The sequence below is a fragment of the Miscanthus floridulus genome, chromosome 17, assembly GCF_019320115.1.
Source record: "Miscanthus floridulus cultivar M001 chromosome 17, ASM1932011v1, whole genome shotgun sequence".
Classification (NCBI taxonomy): Eukaryota; Viridiplantae; Streptophyta; class Magnoliopsida; order Poales; family Poaceae; genus Miscanthus; species Miscanthus floridulus.
The window spans coordinates 17,894,617-17,908,697 of NC_089596.1; the positions used below are offsets into that span (position 1 = coordinate 17,894,617).

At 43.1% G+C, this 14,081-nt stretch overlaps 1 long non-coding RNA gene across 1 annotated transcript; it reads left to right on the forward strand.

The window, feature by feature from the left end:
- The first annotated feature begins 1,670 nt into the window (after nt 1–1,670).
- Nucleotides 1,671–3,427, forward strand: LOC136517921 (uncharacterized). The gene is made up of 3 exons (XR_010774371.1): nt 1,671–2,171; nt 2,585–2,649; nt 3,207–3,427. It is a non-coding gene; the product is annotated as an uncharacterized lncRNA (long non-coding RNA).
- The last annotated feature ends 10,654 nt before the right edge of the window (nt 3,428–14,081 follow it).

Here is a 14,081-nt window from a genome sequence, read left to right on the forward strand (position 1 = left end):
AAAAATGTATCTCAGGGTGCTTGAACCGTGACCACCATGAACATAACAAAATAGCTTTGCCACTGAACCATGCGATCATATTTGTTATACAAATTACATAAATTTAACTTATACTTTAATAAAAATGCTCTAAAGCAGTGTCCACCAACCTGCTGGGCTAGCAACCGCTAGGGCGAGAATTTGGCACCCTACCACTGAGACACAAGCACTTCTGTGTTAACAGTTCTTTCACTTAATTATATATTTATAAAACTTAGAACGTAATGCCCTCTACTTCATCCGCTCGTGAAGTTCATCAAGAATAGTAGTTTTTTACTTTTTAACGCGTCAATAAAATTTGAAACTAGTTTATCTCACTCATATGAACTCCAAATTGGATGATTCTTTTTCCAGTGTTCGTGTAAAATGATTTTCTACTATTTCGAGCACTTATATATATTTGGACCTGTAGGTTAGCCCGTCACCCAATAGCATGTCATCAAGTAAATAGAGAAGACTTCTTATAAAGCAGCCTTACAAAATATCTTTTATACTCTAAATTTTTTTTTACATGTAATATCCTACATATATGTTGCTATGTAGGAGTTTCAGAAATTTTGAAATCGATTTGCTATTTTCTATAGTTTAAATGATTTTTTATGTGCTTATCAAAATTAATTCTAAATAGAATTGTGTGTACCTATAATAGAGCTTTAAAAAATCATAAAAAGTATATTTAGACTCATGTGTTTCACTCTAGGTCACATCCAGAAGGTAGATCCAAAATTCATTTATTTGCTAAGGATAATTCATACTTCTAGCTCCAAATTACAATAGAATAATTGTAATAATATCTAAACTTGGTTAGAAAATTCTACGAACTTGTGTGACAACATGTTTCTAGTGTATAATCGTTCTATAAAAAATTCAAGTGCCTTTAACAAAGTGGTATTATACATTGTTCACAAATAGAAATATCTCTCACGTAGTTGTAAGAAACTATGTGAGAGATGTGTGTGTTTGTGAACAATGTATAGTACCATTTTATTAAAATGATATGAAATTTTAATGGCAAACATGTATACACATATTATGCCACCATGCCAATTTTTAGAATTTTTAGACCACTTTATAATATTATTACTTTTTCTGTGGGAATCACAAAAAATACAGGTTCGAGTAACCCCTAACAAAATACATATATTTGAGACTTTAAACAACTTTAAATTAAAAACTTATCAACACCAAACTTGTAGGCTAGGTTGGCCTCTACAACTTTGGTATTAACCACGTGAATATTCAAGGTCGTTTCAAAATTATAAATTTTGAATTTCAAATTCTAAGAACTTAAAACACATATTTGGGACTCTGAACATCTTCAAATAAATAACTTATCAACAATAAAGTTGTACACTGTATTGAGAACTATAACTTTCATATAGGCTACATCAACATCCGAGGTTATTATGGTTTGTATTTTAAATTAAATGTTATTTCAGCCAGTAAAATAAAAAGAAAAAAAAAAGAAAAACCTAACATGACCTGTACATGTGACGGCCCGTTACTATACAGCCCAACATCACCAGCCTGCTCAGGCTACGATTTTCTGGCCGTAGGATTCATAATCGAATGGTCTAAAATCTATGCACGCTCTATAAAACTCGGCTACCTCCTCCGTAAACCCTAGCCAAAACTCTTCCTCCTCCGCGGCTCTCTCCTGCACCAACACAACATCTCTAGCTCGGCGGCCAGCAGTGCTTCCTCTCTCTAGATCCACGACGAGTGCCAGGCGAATCTAAGACCAGGTAGTGGTAGAGGAGAGGCGAATCTTCAGCCTGCAAATCCAATGGCATCTCATCGGTGGCGCACATGGTGGCAAAGGAAGACGCCATGGCGGGTCTAGCAGATCCCGACCTTGCCTCTGTCCCCGCCCAGATCCGCTTCGTTCCGGGTTAGTACTCGTCCTCATCTCCCCGCCCAGATCCGCTTCGGCTTCTCTCGCCACTTTGATCCTCTCCATCGTGCTCACCTCATGTACTCTCTGTCGACGAGGTGTATCGGCATATTCTTTGTCGAGGATGTCATGGATCTCCTTCAGAGGCCGAGGTGGCTTGCCAGATCCGGTACATCGGGTACCTCCATGGCAAGACCGACGAGAGCATCAACGAGGGAGATTTTTGTACAAGTGTCAGGTAGTTCACTATCTTTGCACCGTCACGTAGTTCAGTAGTAGAGATTTTTGAAATTTCGAGTCCTATCTCTGCACCATCAGGTAGTTCAGTAGTAGAGATTTTTGTACAAGTGTCAGGGGTAGTTCAGTAGTAGTACAGTTTGCTTAGAAATTATGTGATCCATATATGTTAACTGCTATGGTCCATATATGTTAGTTTATCTGAACCTGAAGAATTCATGGTACTGCATAGGCTGATGTACTAACTCATGGTACTGCATAGGCTGATGTACTAAATTGTATTGCTTAATAGTTCACAGAAATTTTTTCTATGTTCTTGTTGTATTGTCATATGCATTAGGATTTCAAAAAATATTAGTAAATGATAATTTGTATTTCATGGCAGCAAGTTTTTATGACTACTTGAATGTGCAGGGACCTTGAACCAAGGAATACACTGGTGATTTGCATCGGTGCTACTGTGTAAGAAAAAAATAAAGGTGAGAAGGGGATTTCCCTCGTTACTTTTTTTATGCTGGATCAGTCAATTTCTAGTAGTGCACACAGTGATTTAGTTGAGTTTGTTATATAAAAATGTGGTCCTGCAGACCTCTCTCTCTAGCCATCATGACTTATCCCAAGATTGTTTTATTGTTTATTTGTGTTGATGAGTAGCCTTGCTGATTGGAACACGCACAAATAATTAGAATCAAACATGTCACGAGAAATCAAAGTAGTTTGCTTCAGAGTTTATAGTAAGTACAAGATCTTAATTTGGATCGAGCACAATTTCACTTACTATAAACAGCTGGACAGCCATATATCTACTATCTAGTGACAATTTCTTACTATGAACTAGTGGGTTCTCAATTTCTATTATCGTGCTCTTCGCATTTTGGGAGCAAGCACTTGTGCTGCTTGGTTATACTAATAGTGCCATGTCATTTCCAAATTTGCTAACAAAGTGCAAAGAATTTCATTGTGTATCTATTTATTTGTTGATGGTCAATGTGTTTATGATAAAAAATATTGATGTCTATTCTTGATTTTGTTGCAGGGGATGAAATTTCTCCCAATTGGCTGAAAAAATTGTTTTACCTTACCATTTAGCTTAGCATCAATCCAACACCTTATGATTAGCAGTAATTTGTAAAACAGTGACTTGGTCACTTCTATTGATCTGTTTGTGATAAATGTAATTTAATCTGATGATGTATGGAACTTTGGTTGTATGAACATTAAGTTTGTGATTATGAACCTACGTTTGTGCTTGATGTATGAACTTGTGCTGGATGTGTGAAAACAAGTTCATATTATGGAATGAGTGCTCAGGCTGGGCACGAATGGTACTGCATGTGCATATATCAAATTGGCCAAATTTCTATGATGAAAAACAAATGTCATTACGTAACAGCTGCCACGTCATTGCTCACATGCTGCCATGTCATCGCTCGCGTGCTGCCACGTAAATGCACACGAGAACGCCACATGTCAACCATGAAATCGTACACGTGTCAACCTCGTCATCATACACATGTCGACTTGTCCATCATACACGTCCGCTGGAACACCGGCTGAATCGGTTCAGTGACGGGGGCAAAATCGTCATGTTTGTAACTATATCTGTGACGAAATACACCAAATCATCATTGTGCAACAGCTATGACGCTACAAAGGTGACGAACAGAATTTCGTCATAACTTCGTCACAGATATGTTTCCATGACGTTATTGGCCTTTACTATGACAAAAATGAATCGTCTTAGAAGTGGACTTTTTTAGTAGTGTTCCTTTTGAACAGTTCTTGCAAAGTTAGGTAGGGTCATCTTGTTGTCTGCCCTAAATGTTTCCAAGTACTTCTCTGCAAGGCATTTGGAGGTACAAGTCTTGATCATCCACTTTTTCTGGCAGTTGTGATGGCCATTGTATGTCTTCACTAGAAAACATTTTGTCCAGCTGTCCATGGATGCATAGAAGTTTCATGGACACCCTTCAGCACAATGAGCCTTGACTCTCTTCCTATCATTTTTGGGCATTTTGATCTCTTCCCTATTTCTAAGGATGTACTATGTGATGGCCTTTCTCACAAACTCAACTATACCAAATACTTGCCCTACCCTAAATGATGGATTCAACAAATCTTTCTGCCAAAATTCCCTGAACCTATTCCTATTGCTACCTTCATCAGAATCTACCAAGTCAATCTCTTCCTCTTCTGTTGATTCATCCTCATCTCCAACTGACATAGTCATAGATTGCTTCCTCTTGAATGTGCTGCCCGCAGCCTTCTTCCATTTGAACATTTTACAACCCTTAGTTGCCCCTTCATCAAACACACCAGCATCGACATTATCAACAAACAGGCCATCATCTGAAAATCCAATCTCATAACCACTATCATTAAAGTCTGAGTCATCTGAATTACTGTCATCTGCCTCAACGCCATCATGTACTGGATCTTGATTCCACTCAGTGGCCTTCCTCAGGTTTGTGTAAAACACTAGCAAATTCTCCCCTTCCTTTTAGCTGTCACAACCTTAACAGGACTAAAGACCTTGGGTAAACTACAGACATGATTTGCTACAATGTCATCCTAGTTGATACCAGAACAAATCATATCATGATGATCAAGATAAATGACCAGGTTCCTCACTCTATCAATCACAGACATCATGACCATTGTGTCACTAACAGTCTCTATAAGTCTCAAACCATCTGTTATTATCTTCCCTAACAATAACCAATGCACCTTCAGTGTACGTGATTCCTTATCATAACCTAACTCTTCCACAAAGTCCTTTATCCATAGGGGTGACCAAGTATCAGCATCACACTGATCAAACCAGTCAATTTTTTCATCGAGGTAAGCACGGTTCTCCCGTACTCCAACAAAAAAACCACCATGATGCACCTCTAGACCAAACTGGTTAGACCCTAGACCTATATTTCAACCAATTTTCAGCATTCAGTTCAAAAATTTTCCCATCCATACCAAGAACCCTAGAACACTACCATTCATGCCTACAAATCAACTACTTTCAAATGAAAATGGCCTAAATCTACCGTAATGTCCACAAATTCATAGCAAAAACTCAATAGAGGGTCTAGATCAAGATAGGGTTTCTTCAACTCACCGTATTCAGCCATCGGCTCTCCTTTCTGACGCAATCTGGCGGCCATCTCCCCCAATGCCCATGCCTAGAGGGCCCTCTAGACGCGATCGTCGAGTCGTCCTCACTCTCTGCCCATGCCGCCTCCGCGAACAGCTCCAGTCACCGCGCGTCGCCACCCTCCGCCCCTTCTCCCCTTCGTTGAGGTCTAAGAGTTATGGAAATGAATGAGGTGGAGAAGGTGAAATCGTGCGGGGGGCTTTTTGGCTAAAAAGCCAGCAGCTGCCGAGGGTCACGTGTGCCTCACGTGCCTCCCCTGCGTACGTGGACAGCCACGTCGACCACTTGACACCACTTGGGATGTTTAGGACCTAGATGGACCGAATTAAGTAGATTGGGGAGGCAAAAGTGCGATTTCATAGTTTGGGGACCCAGATGAAATCAGCCTAATACTTTAAGGACCGACCGTGCAATTTACTCTATTCTAAATATCCTCGTACTTTGGTCACCACTGCATCATTTAGGCTCCCACCAATTCAGCAAGCTAATATGTCTATCCCACATACGGTGCCTTATTCGCCCTGTTCGTTTGGGCTAGTTTAGCTTATAAGCCATGACTGAAAGTACTGTTGACTGATTTAGTGTGAGAAAAAAATATTGTTCGTTTACTGATAAGCCATGGCTTATAAGCCAAATACGACCAAATGAATAGGCTAATTAATCCTCGCCTATTTCACTTAACCACATCATTAATCCCCACACTATGATGGTACCTTGGCTGATAATCCGCAACACGCCCTGGAACCCAATCCCAAATTCTATGAGCTCATACTTCACAACGCTACTGGCAGTTCAATATTTCCCCAATCAATGCACCTGGGAAGCGAGACGAAGCCGTCCACAAAGTGCTTCTCAGCATGCTCGCAACCGGATTGCTCGAGGAACGTCAATTTTTTTGAATGCCAGGGGTCCAATGAAGCCCCTGTTTCGCGCAGCAAACCCGATCTAACATTCGAACCCAATACGCTTCAATTGTTCGAGAGAAACAGCAAGCCCAATGATGCATCCCAGCTGAAATCGCTCCCCTGATCCCAATTCTCGCACCAGCGATTTGATGTCCAGCGAAACTAATCAGCCTTGCGCCAGGCAGAGCGAATCGGCGCGGATTAAGAGGGGCAGTCGAAGCTCGAAGTAATTGAGAATAAGTCATCTCGAGGGGAATCGCGTGCTTACCTCATCGCCGTTGTCGCCGTCGTCGCTGTCAGTGGTGGACCGAGAAAATATTTCAGGGGGCTGAACAACACTGCTGTTCGATCTTAAGTCTTAGTCCCCCTACACAATAGAACTTTGCCTAAAAATTCATAGGGGCTCCACAGGGGTTCCACTACTGTGATATGGGTAGGGGGGCTTAAGCCCCCCCCCCCCCCCCCCCCCTCACCGCTGTGTCTGCCCCTAGTCACTGTCATGGGAGGAGCAGGTGCGAGACGGGACGAGAGGAGACGCGTCGGTTTCTGAGGACCTAGAATGGCAGGAAGAGTGGCCGCGATTTTGAAGCTAATTTTGGCTTATCTTCGGCCTGTTCTCCTTATAGTCTCAACTTATTTCCATTTCAGCTTATTCTCTCTCACAGAATACTATTGAATCAGTCAAAATCAGCCGTCCACATCTTCAAAACTAGATCAGCCGAACCCTCCCCCCAAGTCTCTGTGTGCTCTTCTAGATTTGCGGGTGGTGGTGGTGATCCAAACACCCCCCTTATCTCTTTGGGCTCTTCTAGATTTGCGGGTGGTGGTGGTGTAGGAGAAGATCCCGCCGCCAGTCACGTGAGATGCACGCGTAGAGGCCCAATGAAGGATTCCACTTGATTTTTATATACGCTGACAATCACCTTTCCGCCATCCTAACCAATGGCGTACCTTTAGAAAGGTACAGTATGTTTTTCGAAACTTCGGGGTGTTTGGTCTACCTGGTAACTTTATTCGCTGCCATCGAATGCTTGACACATATATAGAATATTAAATATAGATTATTTATAAAACTAAATATATAGATTGAGACTGTTTTATGAGACGGATTTTTTAAGCCTAATTAGTCCATAATTTAACAATATGGTGTTACAGTAAATATGTGCTAATAACAGATTAATTAGGCTTAATAAATTCATCTCGTAGATTACTAACGGATTCTGTAATTTATTTTTTTATTAGTATCTGAACACCCCCATGCGATACCTACATGTGACACCTCCTAAACTTTAGTCTCTGAATCAAACACCCCCTAAATCGATATTTCCGCCGAGACAAACTTGTACGGAGTAAATTTGTCACAAAAAAAGTCACTACGACCCGGTGTGCGACATGCCCGTGGCCCGTGGGATCCAGGATCGATCTCTAGCATTGAAGGGGAAGTGTAAAATATCATCTTTTGTTCGAGAAATTTAGAATCTCAAAAACTTATTTATTATGAGATTGAGATTATAACCATCAATTAGTCTATCTTAGTTTTTATTAATCCATGTTTAATCTTTCTATTTAGCATCGAAAACCTAAAACTATCTTTTTAGTCCTAGGAACCAAGCATCCTTTCTCTTCTTTGCTTTATTTATCCCACAATCAATCTTCGCTACAACCAATGGAGAGTTTATCGACTGGGCTCCTCCATATCTCGCGCTGCTATGAAGAGTTTTATCGACTGAGCTCCTCCATGTCTCGCCCACTTTAGCGCAACGTGTAGTGACAATACTACCTTCTTGTCCACACTTGCATCCATGTTATTGCTCTTAGCCACAATGTCGTCGCCAACGTTCACAGACCAAGACTAGGAGTGAGAGGCACCGCGCTCCCCTACCTTGTTGGGTTATCGCTAGTGGGACACTATCACTCCCAAATTTTTATTTTGGGATGGTACTGTCGATGTTTCACCACCGATAGCCTTCCACGAGGGTACCCGGGGCAGTATGTTCGGGCTTCAGCGTATGCAGAACTCGACGGTTAACGCAACAGACAGTCGATTTATCCTGGTTCGACCCTCAATCTTTGATCGAGTAATAGCCCTACGTCCAGTCGGCGTTAGCCTTTGCGTTGGATTGATTGTGAAGTGTTCTGTTGTAAAAGTCGTGTCTCTAGGAACCCTGCCGCCCCTTATATAGTCAGGGGTCAGAATCATAGTCGGTTTACAATGAGAGTTCCTAGTAGGATTACAGAATAATACTACTACTAAGATTACAAGGGAAGAATCCTAGTTAGACTAGATCTTCTCCCTTCCTTGTGGAGTATTCCGTGGGTCCCGCACCGATAAGCCCCTGAGCACTTCATGGTTGAGCTCTGGAAGCCTCATCTTGTTCCTTTAGGTCTTGTCGAGCAGGAACAAGCGTCGTCCGAGTGCTTTCTTGAGTGAAACCGTGTAGCGCTTCGTGAGATCTTCGCGTGGCGTGTACCTTTTTGAAGAAAAAAGTACTCCCATTTGAGTGTAGCCCCCGAGCCTCTTGCTATTTGGCACAAGGAGCTGGAGGGTCTTCTCTTGAAATTGCTCTGATTCTTCGTCGAAGGGCTCTTGAGCATATACCCGGGTTCTTTGTCAAAAAGAGCTCAGATATAGCTATGTTCGGGTTCTTTTTGTCGTGTGGCCTTGAAGTTGTCTGTCTTGAAGAAGTCTTCTGAGTGATGTGCGCTTTTTCTTTGAAGAAAAAAGTGCACTCACTGAGTGTAGCCCCTGAGCCACTTGCTATTTGGAACAAAAAGTTGGAGGGTCTTGAATCTTATGTTGTTTGAAAAACTGTTGTCTTGAGGAAGTCTTCTGAGTGATGTGCGCTTTTTTGAAGGAAAAAGTGTACTCACTGAGTATAGCCCCCGAGCCTCTTGCTGGGTTCTTTTATCCGAAAAGAATTTGGATACAGGTTCTTGGCATGTTCTCTGGTAGTCTGCTGTTGTCAGATGTAGTTGTATGGTGGTGGTTGGTAGTAAATGCTGTTTGTTTATGAGTTGCACAGTGTTAGTATATTCCTCCGAATATGCTCGTTCTTGAGTACTGCTCCTTCACGCCTGAGTCCTCTTTTATTGAATTATGTCTTTTCACTGTGTCCTTTGTTAGGTTTGTTCCGTTGGTGCTTCCGGTCCATGTGCACCGCTTCTTTGGCCTATAAATATCCTCCTTATGTGCTGTTTTGATTCATCAAGCATTTTGTTGCGTGGTCTGAAATCTCCGTAGTCATGAATATGGTAGTTTGTGAAGTAGAGCAGCCTCCGGACGTATTTTGCAGTTCTTGTGTATCTTGTCGTAGCTGGAGGGAGTCTTGTGATAGGGGTTAGAGGTAGACTAATCCTGCAGCAGCATTGAACTTGGGAGTACGTGGCGGTAGTCGGAGGGAGTCTTATGATGTGGGATACGTTCCTTCATCTGGCAGTTCTGGGTTGATCCTTGTCGCCTACCTTGAGACTGTCCGGTGCAGATCAACACCATATCTAGCATCACATCGGACTTGGGTAGACAGATGCCTACCGGCCTTCTCTGCTCCATGTTTTCCCGCCGTGCTGCTGATTTCCACCTTGGATGCATTGCGTCCATCCTTTGAAGAAAACAGTGTAGCCGAGTGCGGTTTGTTCTACCGAGTAGCAATTTAGAACACATAGTCGTTCCAGAGCCTAGCTGTGTCCGGGTTCCTCTTTGCTACCTTGCTTGTCATAGTACCGAGTTCGTTGGGTCTTGTAAGATGTGTAATCTTCTATGTTTTGAAACCATTTATGATAGAAAGAATCTTGTCTTCTGAGTTGTCATTCTTTGCCCTTGTTTAGTTTGCGAAAAGTTGAAAATTTGGCTACTGTAGCACTTTCATTTTTATTTGGTAATTAGTGTTCAATCATGGACTAATTAGGCTCAAAACATTTGTCTCGTAATTTTCAACCAAACTGTGCAATTAGTTTTGTTTTTCGTCTACATTTAATGCTCCATGCACGTATCGCAAGATTCGATGTGATGGATACTGTAGCACTTTTTAGGAAAACTTTTCGCGAACTAAACAAGGGCTTTATTGTCCTGATATCCTGGTTGTTTTTGAGATTCCCGAGTTCTTTCTATAAGGACCGGGTTGTTGTGTTCCTTGTGAGGTAACCCTTCTTTGCTTCATGGTTGAGTTCTTTTTGTAGCAATATGATAGCTCTGCCATGGTGCTGGATGGATAAGTCTGAAATCTACCCGTTGAACTCTACCATTGTGTGGATTTGTGCCGTCCATCATTTTAGCTATGTCAGTAAATGGACCGTTGCGTCCTCGTGCTGTGTTAAAATGGGCCTAGTGGGCCACGTTTTTACTGGTGTAAAATCTATTTAAGGGCCTTTCCTCTTCTTTTTCTTTACTGCCCTGATTTTCCCTTGAAACCCTAGTCTTCAAACTTCCGCTGCCGTCATTGTTGCCGTCATCTGAGTGCCGCCGTCCGAATCATCATTGCCTCCTAGTTCTTTATTGCTCCCGCTAGTATATGAGTAGGAAGAAATCAGCGAGCAAGTCCTAAGCAGCCTTTGTAGATGAGGAGGCATCACTTTCTGTGATTGAGAATCAAGAGTTTATGGCCATGAGGGCTGCTCAAAAGATTTGGCCAGCTTCGACAACGACTGAAGATCAGCTTCATGAGCTTGTTAGTGATGGTCTGATTCAGAGCAAGGACATTGTTGATTGGAGAGCTCCAGGCAAGCATCGGGTCCCTACTCTAGGTCCTGGTGAGATTATTCTTTTCGTCTCCTTTATCCATGCCGGACTCTGCCTTCCTGCTTCTACTTTTCTTCACCGATTTCTCAACTATTTTGGGATTAGTCTGAACCATCTTGCTCCCAATGTTGTCCTTCATCTTTCTGTTTTCGTTCATCTTTGTGAAACTTTCCTTGGAATTCCTCCATCTCTTTCTCTCTTTCGTTACTTCTTTCGTCTGAAGCCACAACCCCGCCGCGATGACACTAATGTTCTTGGTGGCTACGAGATTCAGTTTCGCTAGGGTCTTAAGAGCAAATTCTTTGACTATGACCTGGTTGATTCTGTGAGAGATTGGCATGCCGACTGGTTTTATGCCACCAATTTGATTCCTCCTCTTTCCGTTCATTCTAGATCTGGTCCCTTGGTTAATGACTGATGGGAAAAGAACCCCCTGATGATGGATGAGAGCCAAGCGATCAAGCCATTTCTTGAGAGGATATGTACTCTGAAGTAGCAGGGCTTGACCGGCTTCGGTATCATCTCTAGTTTTCTTCGTCGCCGTGTTCAGCCTCTGAAGGAGCGGGAGAATTTTGGGTTTGAGTACTCTAGGGCGGAGGACCCTTCTTGTTTGGTCCTTGCCCTTGAGTTGACTGATGAGGAGGTGCTTGAGCATCTTCAGAAGATGCTAAAAGGAGTAAGCGTCGTCCCGCTTGTTGTCCTTGAGTATAGTGCTAACAACCCGCCTCTTGTTGTGAGTTGTTTTTTCTTATGCGGGTACTTTTTGTATTTCTTTTGTTGTCTCCACTTTTTGCTTAGTATTCCTTGTCTTGTTGTTTTACTCTTTTATAGGAATTGGAGCGTAATTTCGCTGATCCGATTCCCCTTGATGATTGCCCTACAAATGTGGAGGCTGGGGATAGTCTTGTTGGGGCATCCTTGACCAGTAAGTTTCAAACCACCACAATATTCCCTAGCGTTTCTTCCACAAACCTTGATGTATATGTAGAGTATGTTCCTTGCCCAGTTCCTCGAGCTCCTCGTACTATTGGATGTCTTGCTCTGGTCTTGTTCCTTTAATGCGATCTGGTGATATCCTGAATAGCAATCAAGGAAGGATAATAGGGTAGATCCTGCTGTTGAATCAACTATCTGATCAATGCGTGGTAGCCCGAACGGATCTTTCGGGCAGTGTTTGTTGAGATCTGTGTAGTTGACACACATGCGCCACTCGTCCGTATTCTTTTTCTGTACTAGAACTAGGTTCATGGGTTCATGCCTCTTCCTTTGTTTCGCTTGAGTAATGAAAGTACATATAAATATGCATGTGCATCCTCATATTCGTGCTCATCTTGCTGACACAAAATCTTCTCGTTCAACCATGATCTGATCCAAGTAAGGCAACCTAGATAATCTGTCAAAAGGCTTCGGGTGGGCAGTCCCCTCATCGGAGACCCCGTATCACCCCCACCTTAGAATTTCCAAATCACCGCAACAAGGTCGACCTTAGCTGTCGAGTAGTTGATCACCCCAACCGAGTAGTCGATCACCGCGGCCGAGTAGTCGGATGTCCTGGTGACTTCTAGAGCAGCAACCGAGTAAGACAGCATGGGGTGTGTGTCTCACCCAATGAAGTAGTGGCCAAGTAAGGCAGCCAGTGGTGGGCGAGCTCCTTATTTGATGACGTGATCCATAAAATGGTTCCCTTTCCGGCGAGTAGGCTTCACAGATTAAGGCCTCAACGACCCAGGTAAATCAACTGTAGTAGAGCCGCGGAGGCATACGGACAGCAAGCGGGACGACGCTTACTCCTTTTAGCATCTTCTGAAGACGCTCGAGCACTCCTCATCAGTCAACTCTAGGGTAGGGACCATACGAGAAGGGTCCTCTGCCCCAGAGTACTCAAACCCAAAATTCTCCCGCTCCTTCAGAGGCTGAACATGGCGGTGAAGAAAACTAGAGACAATACTGAAGCTGGTCAAGCCCTGCTGCTTCAGAGTACATATCCTCTCAAGAAACGGCTTGATCGTTTGGCTCTCATCCATCGTCAGGGGGTTCTTTTCCCATCGGTCATTAACCAAGGGACCAGATCCAGAATGAACGAGGGTAGTATTACTACTAGGATTACATAGGAGGAATCCTAATCAAACTAGATCTCCTCTCTTCCTTGCAGTGTATTCCATGGGTCCTGCATCGACAAGCCCCCGAGCACTTCATGGTTGAGCTCTAGAAGCTTTGCCTTGTTCCTTCAGGTCTTGCCGAGTAGGAACAAGCGTCATTCGAGTGCTTTCTTGAGTGAAACCATGTAGCGCTTCTTGGGATCTTCGAGTGGTGTGTGCTTTTTTGAAGAAAAAATACTCCCATCTTGGTGTAGCCCCCGAGCCTCTTGCTATTTGGAATAAGGAGCTGGAGGGTCTTTGTCGATGCTTTACCACCGATAGCCTGCCACGGGGGTACCCGGGACAGTTGTTCGGGCTTCGGCAAATAGTGGAACTCGGCGGTTACGCAAAGAGACTCACGATTTATACTGGTTAAGGCCCTCGACTTGGTCGAGTAATAACCTTACATCCAGTTCGACGTTAGCCTGTTTGCGTCGTATTGCTTTGAGTATTGAGTGTGTTTAGTCTCATCGTTTACAAGGGATATCCTCACCAGCCCTTTATAGTCTAGGCGCTAAGAGGAGTTATTTGTGTTCTACTCGGATACAAGGTCAGAGTCCTAAGCTATGCTTTGGACGCCTTTCCTTGTATAGTCTGAATTGGAGTTTTTGTCTTGCACGTTGCTTTGCTCCGTGCTCTTCTTGGCGATTAGGCTGTGGGCCTTGTTACCAAGGCCCACTTCCCTATAGTACGATCTATGGGGAGCCTATAGGGTTCCCCATCGATAAGCCCCCGAGCATTTCATGATTGAGCTTCAAGGGCCGAGTTGTTGTAGACTTGATCCGGGTTCTTCTTGAAGTGAAATCTTGAGATGGTCTTGTTTGATTCTTCTCCTGACTGATGTGCACTTTTGCTGAAAAAAGTGCACTCAGTGAGTGCAGCCCCTGAGCCTCAGCTGTTTGGCACAAAAAGCTAGAGGGTCTTTCTGTCTTTATGTACTCCGAGTTCTTTTCCTTTAAGTGCAGCGAGTGCAATTTTTGCAAAA